We start from the raw sequence: 10,209 nt of genomic DNA on the forward strand, positions 1-10,209 counted from the left end.
AAAAAATTTAATGTAAGCCACCCAAGGCTTGTTTTGGATGTTGCTATGGATTGAATGGTGTCCTCCCAAAATGTATATGTTGAGGTTCTAACCCTTAGTGTGATACATTTGGAGGGCCTTTAGGAGGTAGTTAAGGTTAAATAAGGTCATGGGGGAGGGGATGCTAAGCCAATAGGGTTGATAGTGTTACAGAACAGAAAGAGTCCGCCTGGCACTAACAGAGCCAAACCCTAAACACCTAGACCTGCAGTGGAGAAAGATTGGCTATTTTATGATGAATGGTGTGACCCAGGAGAATGGCAAGCTAATTCTAAAAGCCTGAACTCCCTGATGGTGTGTAGATTACAGATTGTATGGGGTAAAATTGCAAGACACCGTGGATTGGGTGTTCCAGGTCGTTGCTGAGAGCTGAATCGTAGGAAGTGAGGTAAGGGTAATAAATCGCTTCTCAGGTCTTGAGGACAGCTCTGAGGTCTGCTTTGGAGCCCTCCTGTCTAGTTTCATGAAAAAGCATCCAGGAGGTCATTCCACTTTAGGGCTCCTGAGCTGAAACATAATCGAGGTCAAGATGCTACCTGCAGCCTGCCAGAGGTACAGACCGAGTGACCGTTAGTCAGGTCCAGGGTCCTGTCTTCTGCTGATTTTTCAGGGAAAAGACTAGGTCTCTGAGGGGTAAAAAGAGAAATGATTTCTAGGGCTAGGACTTAAAGCTAATTTTAATCGAAGTCATAAGGACCCTCGGTTTCAATAGCCTTATAAGAAAAAGAGATCTTTCTCTTTCTCTTAGCAGTTTAGAGGAAAGACCATATGACTATAGTGAAAAGGCAAGATCATCTCAGGTCTGCAAGCCAGGAAGAGAGTCCTCATCAGAAACCAAACCCCGCTGGACCTTCGTCTGGGAATTCCAGCTTCCACAAGAGTGAGAATTACATTTTTGTTATTTAAGCCACCAAATCTGTGACATTTGGTATGAAAACCCAAGCAGACTAATAGAGATCGACCTGTTTTACTCTCTCTACAAAGCTGGAAAATTTGATTCTGTGCCATTGTCAGAGGTGGCATCGCTCAGCCACTGAAGCCTAAATTATTTGTGATTTAGTGGCCCTGGCTTCTTCTAGTCCGGTTGTAGGACTGAACCCATGTTACCCAAGCTCAAACCCAGTCAGCTTCTGCTTCCTCAGCACGGTGAAGTAGCCACTGTCCCTACCACCTCCACAGCTGGGCAGTGGCACTGGCACTGGATCTGGAGCTGAGGCTGCAGGTGGAGAGAATTCACAGTGAATTGCATCTTCAAGTCATAATAAAGAAGGGAGGACTGGAAAGAAAAGAGTTTCATAAAAGTTGGGAATAAAATCTGAACCATGTAATAAAGCACACGAAGTTTTTAGTGCCTGCGTAGCTGAGCTTACACTCGATCAGGGAAATTGTCAACAACTAATTATGAATGGTGAAGAATTTAAAAACCTAGAAGAGAAAATTGATAAAAGTTTTATTTGATTGTATAAAAATGATACTGAGAATCATCATCTATGTGATTTCTTAGCATTTATGCCTTTTTGTCAAGTAGCAAAATAAATATTATGCATCTCATCAAATTGGTGTCAAAGTAACTGTGTAAGCTGCCTTTGATTCAACTTCACAGTTAGAGTTTCATGGTTCACAATTTTAAAAATTGGAGTTAACATTGACATGTATCATTCATTTTGTCACTGACTCACAGGGTTCGGTCTTCCAAGTTTTGTAGTCACAGCATTAGTCTTGTCTTCCCAGATACACCAGAAGCAAACTAAAGAAAAGTTATATCCTTCTTTTGTATCTCCACCTGATACCTAGTGATTCTCAATAAATATATATTGAATGAAAAATAACATGTATAACAAAATTTAATTTTATCATTTGCACTGTTTTCATGATGATTTTAAAATTCATCTTTAAATGTCAAAATAAAAAAAATTTAATAGAAATATTTTTTGAATCAAAGCATTAAAAGTGACTTCAGATGCTATTCTATCTAGTAGATGGATTCTGGATTGAACTGTACTTTAAAGCTAATCAGTTGGTTAAGCTAAAAGTAAATATTATTTTCAGTTCTTTTAATGTCTTACCAGAACAACAGACTTGCACTTTTCAAAGAGATCATTTGCCAGCCACTGGCTTTGAATATTACCATGTTAATATCTTTTTAAAATGCCTTTGTCAATTCTTTTGTAATAAATCACTATATCCTGATACTTCCAGGAAACTTTGTTTTTCTCACTTGCAGTATTATGTCTTGCCTTTAATGATATCTTTTTATGATATAGCAAACATCTCAATGATATTTGAACTCCTTAAGGACAAAGGTGTCTGTTCTTGTGACTTGATAAATATTTGGCTCTGTGATGGGAAATATCTGTTGACTTCTGGGAGTTCACTCTTGTGGGCAGTATCCTGACATATGTAGATTATCTCAAGACTTTTAATTTGGTGACTAATCTCTCTTTATTTCTATAATATTTTAAATAAAAAAACATTAAGGGACATGAGCTATGAAACAATATACTTTAATTTTTAAAAATTATACATATAATTTTTGGTAAAATGGATGTTACTTTGAAATATATTCACATATGAGATATATATGTGACATATATGTTTTATAAATGTATACATTGATATAAATAATCATGGACTTAATATCTATACAATTTTATATTTGCAATATCTAATTTCTCATATATCTTGCCCTCTTTGAGTGGGCATTTTTATGAAATGTCAAGCTTTTCTTTTCTGTCCATTTTTATAAACCTATATTTTTGACCGTATTTAAATTCCAAGTTTCAGTTCTACTTTAGATATTCTACTTCTTGTGCCTTTCATTACAGTCTTCAGCCCACATACCATTGCTGGCTGCTTTTATTGTTGACATCCAAGTCTCAAGGTCATTTCCTCAGCAAAACCAGTCTTGAATTCTCATCCTAAGGAGCAAATCGCATCCTTTTCAAATTGTTCTATCACGTAGCCCTGAGTATTTTCTTTATCCAGGATAAGTATAAGGAATGATCTTATTAACACCTGTTTCTTCCCTTAGTCGATATGTCCCTTTCTCGAGAAGCCCACACACCAGAATGCAAAGCTCCATGAAGACAAGTCCTTATCTTTCTGGTTCCAAGGCTGAAGCTCAGAACCTGGAGTAGTAGGTACCTATTATACTGTACGCCTTGAATAAGTGCTCAGTAAAGGAAATGTAACCTCATGCTCCCCAAAAGTCAGTGAATCTGAACTGAAATGTTTGAATTTACAGCGAAAAATGGGTTATCAGAAATGATAAACCAACCCCACAGTAGGGAAAGCCTCCACTGAAATCCTACTAAAATGACAGCCTGAGGGCTTCTGTTGGGGGCAGCTGCTCCCATTTCAAAATAGGCCTAGTTTCTCCTGCAGCTGAAAGCCCTAAACACAGTTCCTCCCCCATTGCTCATCCCTTCTGTAATCTTGTTAGGGCCTTGCTTCCGCCCAGTCCAGCTAGGGTTTCTCTCATGGCTGGGCTGACTGCCAATGGCCCCAATAAAAGCAGAAACTTGAGTGGAATATTTTGTTCTGGAAAGCTTTAACCTTCCAGCTGCTCCATCTTCCGGGAGAATGACAGGCTGTGCTTGAGATGAAGCAGGGTCAGGTCCTTAAGCATCCTGGGGAAGAGCCATCTCCCTGGAATCCTGGGAACACCTAAGCTTCCCTAACTGTGCCATTCACCCTTCAGCTGCTCAGTGATAAACACAGTTTTATTACTCACTCCCGAATTTCTTTTCCTGGTTAGAATTGACTTCCAGGATTCTCTGAGTAATAATGACAGAAAGATAATTTTCTTCAGGCTTTCGCTTAGGCATCTCACTGGCATATTGCAGTGGTCAGAAGCAGCTAATTCCTCTGACTTCAGCAAAGCTGAAATAAAGGTCATCTGAAGTCATATGGTTGGAATAACAACATTAGGGCTCCAGAGAGAGTATGTAAGAAGTATGAATGGTGAAACTCTAGGGCTGTAATTACTGCAATGGTAAGGTCAGTTTAAGAAAGGGTCTCTTTGAGGCCCCTGTCTTAGGCACCCTACATGGAAGTCGGAGGAGGCAAGCAAGTGCAGGTGGTAGGGAGAACAGCAGGACAAGGCAGCCGAGGGCATGTGAACTTGGTTACTGCTGCGTGAAGAGTGTCTTCAATGCTGAGTCCTTCATCTGGCAGTTCAGCCTCTCTTCATCTTTATGACGCTCTAGAACCAAGAGCTATAAAGGAAATACATGATGAGTATTATGGATTCTGGGGACTAGAGAAAACCCAACCACCTCTTCGCCAGCATGGTTTTTAGGAGTCAGCACTTCATGATTTCAGGCTTTGTTATGGTCTGTTTTATACATTTATTTTGGTCCAGTTTTCTGACATTCTCAAGGTGTTATCTATGTGGGATAAAAGGCTAATCCGAGTTTCCTACTATTCAAGAATGTTTTTTCTTACAAAATTATCTTGTATCTCCCCTTCTCACAAAATGCTAACCTTCCAGATATTGTTGAAATCCTTTGTAGAGAACTGACCTTTCTAGGTTATTAAACTCTTTGAGCTCCTGGAAAAATAGATTATTTTAGATGAAGTCTAAAAGGCTGATGAAAGTTTTAAACCGACTAATTCCCACAACTAGTGATTTTTATAGAAGCCTTTTGCTGGCTCCATTGTTCGAATGAATAACTAAAGGTGAGGGGAAAATGGACTCACTTGGTTGTTTGCCCTCACGCATATTAATTCACAAAACTAAAGACCTGAAGGGAACATTATGAGATAAAAGCCTCTATCCCTTGCCTCCAGGGAAGAATTCATTCACATACCTCAAGACATAAAGTTGACTGCACTTAACAATTTCCATAAGAAACGCTGACATTTCCTTTAATAATAGACCCTAGTGTCTTATCAATCCTCACAGACAGGTGATACTTCATGAACTCTAACTTATACAATTCCAAAACTAAAGAAAAAAATATTATAGTCTGCTTCATTCGCCCATTTGTCCTCAATATTCGAGAGGATGATTGGCACCTAGTAGGCACTAACTAAATGTTTTTTAATAGATGAATAAATAACTGTATAAAAAATAAACATTAAGTTATACAACGGAAAAGTTGATGTAATTATTCAAGTTGTCAAGTATTATTGATAACTTACTCTGCATAGTACTATTTAGGCACTATACAAATTTTGAAGATATACAAGGGAAAATAATCTGTTAACTCAGGTTTTGACTCAATAAAGGCATATGGATATACAAAAGTAACCACAATCCCAAACAGATTCTAAATGGTGCTATTGCTTTAATCCACTGAATAATGAGATTGAATGAAAAGAAGATGTGCATTTGGATTAGGATGAATAAAATGGCCTGGAGATAAGATTATGAGTGGTTTTGAATTACTGGTAGGACTTGGAGGTTGAAAGTCCTTCTAGGTGTAGGTAATGCCCACAGCAAAGGCACAGAGGCAGGAAAATGCAGAATGGGATTCAGAACTGTTGAGAAGTCTAGGATGTCTTTAGGGTCCCGCGTGTCTGCACATCTGTATCTGCCAGTGGTTGTAATGGAGATGGAAGGAGCAAGTGGGAACAGGCTGGACCTTTTGCTGGGACCCCTAAAGACAACCTCAGAAAGTTCAGAGTAAGAAACGATTATTTACGCCACATAATACCACATTGTAAGCACCATGAAATCTGGAATTTTTGTTCATTTTGTCTACTATTCTGTCTGTGGCCCCTGAATATTGCCTGGAATGTAGTGGTGCTAGATAAATATTTACTGAGTAAATATGAACTGCCATTATTGAGTAGTTAGGTAGCCATAAGTGAGGGGAGCGAAGGCCCAGCTCTGTAACTATAGGAATGACAAGAATGATGACCCAACCCAAAGACCGCGTCTAGGACCTTCCAGAAACACCCAGTTTTCAATTAACAATACCCCCACATCCTGAAGTATAAGGAAACAAAAAGCTACAACATAGCAACCAATTTAGGCCAGCCACAGACACTTGCACAATAAGGAGAACTCTGACCTCCTTTTAAATCTTAGCCGCATTATACCATCATTATAATACCATGCCTATGTCTGGAAGTTCATGAATCTAATTATAAGAGACTAAATTCTGAGTAAGTGCATGCACAGTAGACAAAGGTTATATTAAGAGCCAACGGTCAATCAAAGTGACCTCCCATGCCAATTAGCTAGTGCCACCCTTGTAACGTCCCATCACAGCCCACATGTAATGCAGACCTCCCCACGTCTATGGCCCTCTCTGACACAGCCCGCTTCTCTCTTGAAACATACTTCAATAAATCTTACTTTTCCTAAACTTCGCAGATCTGTAATTCTTTACCGAGTTGGCAGAAAGGACGGAGGCCCCCCATGCCACCTGGGCAATGATGGGTTTAGATTGCCCCCTATGGTAACTCTATTACTCTGAGGATGGCAAGCATAGGTATGTCTTTGTGGGACTGTTCATGTCTTATTTTGTTTAAATTTTTTCTGCCAAAGAGACAAAATTTAAACTAGAAAAGGTAGAACAATTATCAATAAAGAGCATTTATGGCCAAGGCAGCAAATAACATCCAGCCTCTTGAAATTATTTTAATATATTGAACAATCGAAAAATGATATTAAGGGGGAGCAGAATTTCGCCACCCCAAAATATGTTTTTTTGGTGATATTGATTATTTTAAGCTGGTTATTTTTAAGAGACGAAAGACTCATGAAGAAACTTTGACCTTCCTCTAACTGACTAAAAGAATTTAGATGGAGGACCTGTTCTAGGAAGGCAGCTATTATCATAGATAATTACAGTTTAATATGAACTAGTGTGTGATAGGCAGGGAGGAACCTAACAAGGTCCATTTGATCAAAATCCTCTCTGTGTCCCATTGTTAAAGATGGCTCAGCAACATTTGTTTACCAAGCATTTGCTTTTCCATCTCCGTGTAAATTGCCATCCTCCCCTTTGAAGTCTCAAATCACAATCTCCACTTCTTCTTAGCTTAAGATGGCATACAAACCTCAGCTGCCAAATTTACCCTGTAGTCCCATATTCTTATGGCGCTCCATATGTACATGTGTAATAGATTTGCTTATTTTCTCCTGTTAATCTGTCTCATATCAATTTGATTATTAGACCTGCCAAAAGAACTAGGAGGGAAAAGAAAGAACTTTCTCTTTCCCCACAATATGTTAAGGTACTAAAATAATTCCAGATATCATTCCACAACTACTATTAATATATTTTTTAGAACTCCTGGAGAATAATAAAGGTGACAGGGAAATGTTTGGCTAATATTGGGTCCACTTCTTTACAGAAAGTTCTACCAGCAATATACTAAATTTTAGTTCTTGGCTAAATTCTAAGATTCTAGATGATTATTAAGTGGTTCATTTTTAAGTGTGCAAGGTTACTAACTATAGTTAGCCTACACCACTCCTACTTAGAAGGTAGCTGGAGAAAGAAGCTATGGATGAAAGATGGATCACTTATGTTCTAGTTGCAGACTTTAAGAACAACATAGCAATAAAATTAGCATGGCATACAGGCATTGAAGATGGGCTGGGTATTTTAGTCCAATGGTAATTAATCAATCAATAAGACAGTAATCACATTGCAAGTCGGATAGGTTCTGCAAGTATTGACTATAGTTTTAAAATCAATGGATAATCTCTAGTTGGAAATTATTACTGAAACCATAGTTTGACAGATGTATAGATACATAGTAACAAAGAACATAAACTATAGTCAGACTAATTTAAATTATATCCTAATATAGCTTCAAATGTGCAGCCCCATCTTGGCCAAAAAATTCATGCTTTATAAGGTTATTTTGAGGTTAAAATAAGTTGGTGTTTGGAAAGTTCTGAGAACAATACTTGATAAATAGAGAGGACTCAATTATTTTTAATTATTACTAGCAATAGTACAATAAAAACTAAACATCTTCCAAATAAAACCTTTATAAAAATTTTATTTGTAACTAGAAAATGGTAGACATCTTACTTTTCATGAATCAAAAGTTGGGAATAAGCAACAGAGAAAAATATTTGTGGATTTCTATAATTCATTCATATATTCAGGCAACAAACATTTATGGAACACCTTCTGTCTGTCAGTTATTCCTTACCAGCATACTGGGGATGGAAAGATAATCTAGTGTAGGATCTCATAATTACAGCATCGGTAAGACCTAAAATTCTTCATTGCATATATTGGATTTATAATTATCTGTTAGTGTGCAAGCTCCTTGAGGGTCTCATTTTCATTATATTTCTGACACCTAGAAGACAGCCCACCACCTAATATACACTCAATATGTAAACGATGACTTCACATCAAAAACTTCAGCTATAAATACCTCGAAAGAAGGGATATGATATAACAAACATCCTTTTAAATGTGTTGCTGAACTTGCAAGAGAAAAATGAAGTTCTTCAGCTGCTACCATCGAAGGTGGAAGCCAGAGCTGTAAGCTCACGAATCAGTGCTGCAGCTACTCTGGGGGATGGTGCTGGCCTCTGAAACAAAGGACTTGGGTTTTAATGCCAAGAGGCATAGGAGTGAAGCACTAAAGAACACACTTCATACAGAAGAAAATTAAATCCGGAGGAATGATTGCTGTAGAAGAAACAACCACCCGTCGAGAAGGTGGCAAAGTTGGCTAAATATAAATAAGCATGGACCAAATCAGATGTTACCTATGATGACTGAGGCGACCAAGAAGCAAGGTGAAGTAAAACATAGACATAAATATATAGTGTATAAGATGGAGGAAATGGGGGCAGAGAGGGAGCTTGACAAATTTAGACTTTGTTACGTCAGGCACCCAAAGAAAAAAAGTTAAAGGTAACCTTTAATAAATAGATTATATAACTTCTAAGCCAGTAGAGTGTGGAAAAAAAAAAACGATTAAGAAAAATTCAATAATCGATAGAAAACAGGAAAGAAAGAAAAAGACAAAAATAGGGTAGATTAAAAGCACTAAATAAAGTGGTAGAAATTAATCTTAATCGCAATTTTAAAATAAAATAAGTACATATGGCTTACATTTACAATCAGAAATAGAGATTTCAGACCGGATTTCAAAAATCTAGAATATGCTATTTAAAGATGTATTTATAACAAAAAGGCTCAGAAAAGTTGAGAAAAAGTGGAAAAAGATATACCAAGCAAATGCTAAACAAAAAGGAAGTTGATATGTCTATATTAATATCAGGGAAAAAAACACATGCCAAGACTTGAATGGATGTAAAATGTAAGCCTTATGGAAGCTACGTTTGCAGTAGAAGTAATGTATACACAGGTGAAGAATGACCATTTTTCAGAGCAAAGATTTTGTAGCTATTTCATGATTTAAACTCTGGGTATGAGTTTGGAAACAGATGAGGGCTGCTCAGTGGAAGTGAGGATACATGTACCAGAGGCTGTGACTAAATGCTCACCTTCGAGTCAACCCAGTAATGTAGAAGGACCTGAGAGAGAAGGACCTTGCCTCTCTTAGAGTCTTTTATTTTGGCTGAGAAACTCAGAAAGCTGGAGCCCCAGAGGCCATGGATGTCTCCTGGGATGGAAGATCTGAGTGTGAGCAGTGAACTCGTACTCTGAAATATCCTGCTGTTCCTAGGGCCACCACTAATAATTGTCTCCTGTGTAAGGGTGGCTAGACAAGGGACCCATTACCAGAGCATAGGGCTTCATCATCCCCAGGAGGAAGGGATGCTTCTTCTAACCTCACACAAAAAGGCTGTATGCACTAGTGGTATTTCTGGCTCTTCTTTTTAACCCTGGGAGCCCAAGCACCAGGTTTATATTGGAATCCTAGTGTTTCCCACACATAGACTTTTTAGAGGTCTCTAAAGGTTGTTTTGAAGATTTGTCTCAGCAGAATGCCTGGAGAATCTGCTTCAGTTATAGTATCTTAAAAATGGATGTCCTCTGGCATGCATTTATTCAGGCCCTTCTGGATTTCCCAGTGCAAATGTGTAATACGCTTGAACTTCTGGTTGCCTCAGACAACAGTGGGTGCTGTCGAAAGCATCTTTACCATCAGTCATGCAACAGGGGAGGGATTGTTAAATGCTCATGCATCTGGCCTCCTCTCCTGACCCTGTTTTTCAGGCAGAAATCTAATACGAGCCACACCACTGACACTCGCAAGCTCGTGCAGCATTTC

The sequence above is a fragment of the Pteropus medius genome, unplaced genomic scaffold (assembly GCF_902729225.1).
Source record: "Pteropus medius unplaced genomic scaffold, Ma_sr-lr_union100, whole genome shotgun sequence".
In the NCBI taxonomy this organism is placed as follows: Eukaryota; Metazoa; Chordata; class Mammalia; order Chiroptera; family Pteropodidae; genus Pteropus; species Pteropus medius.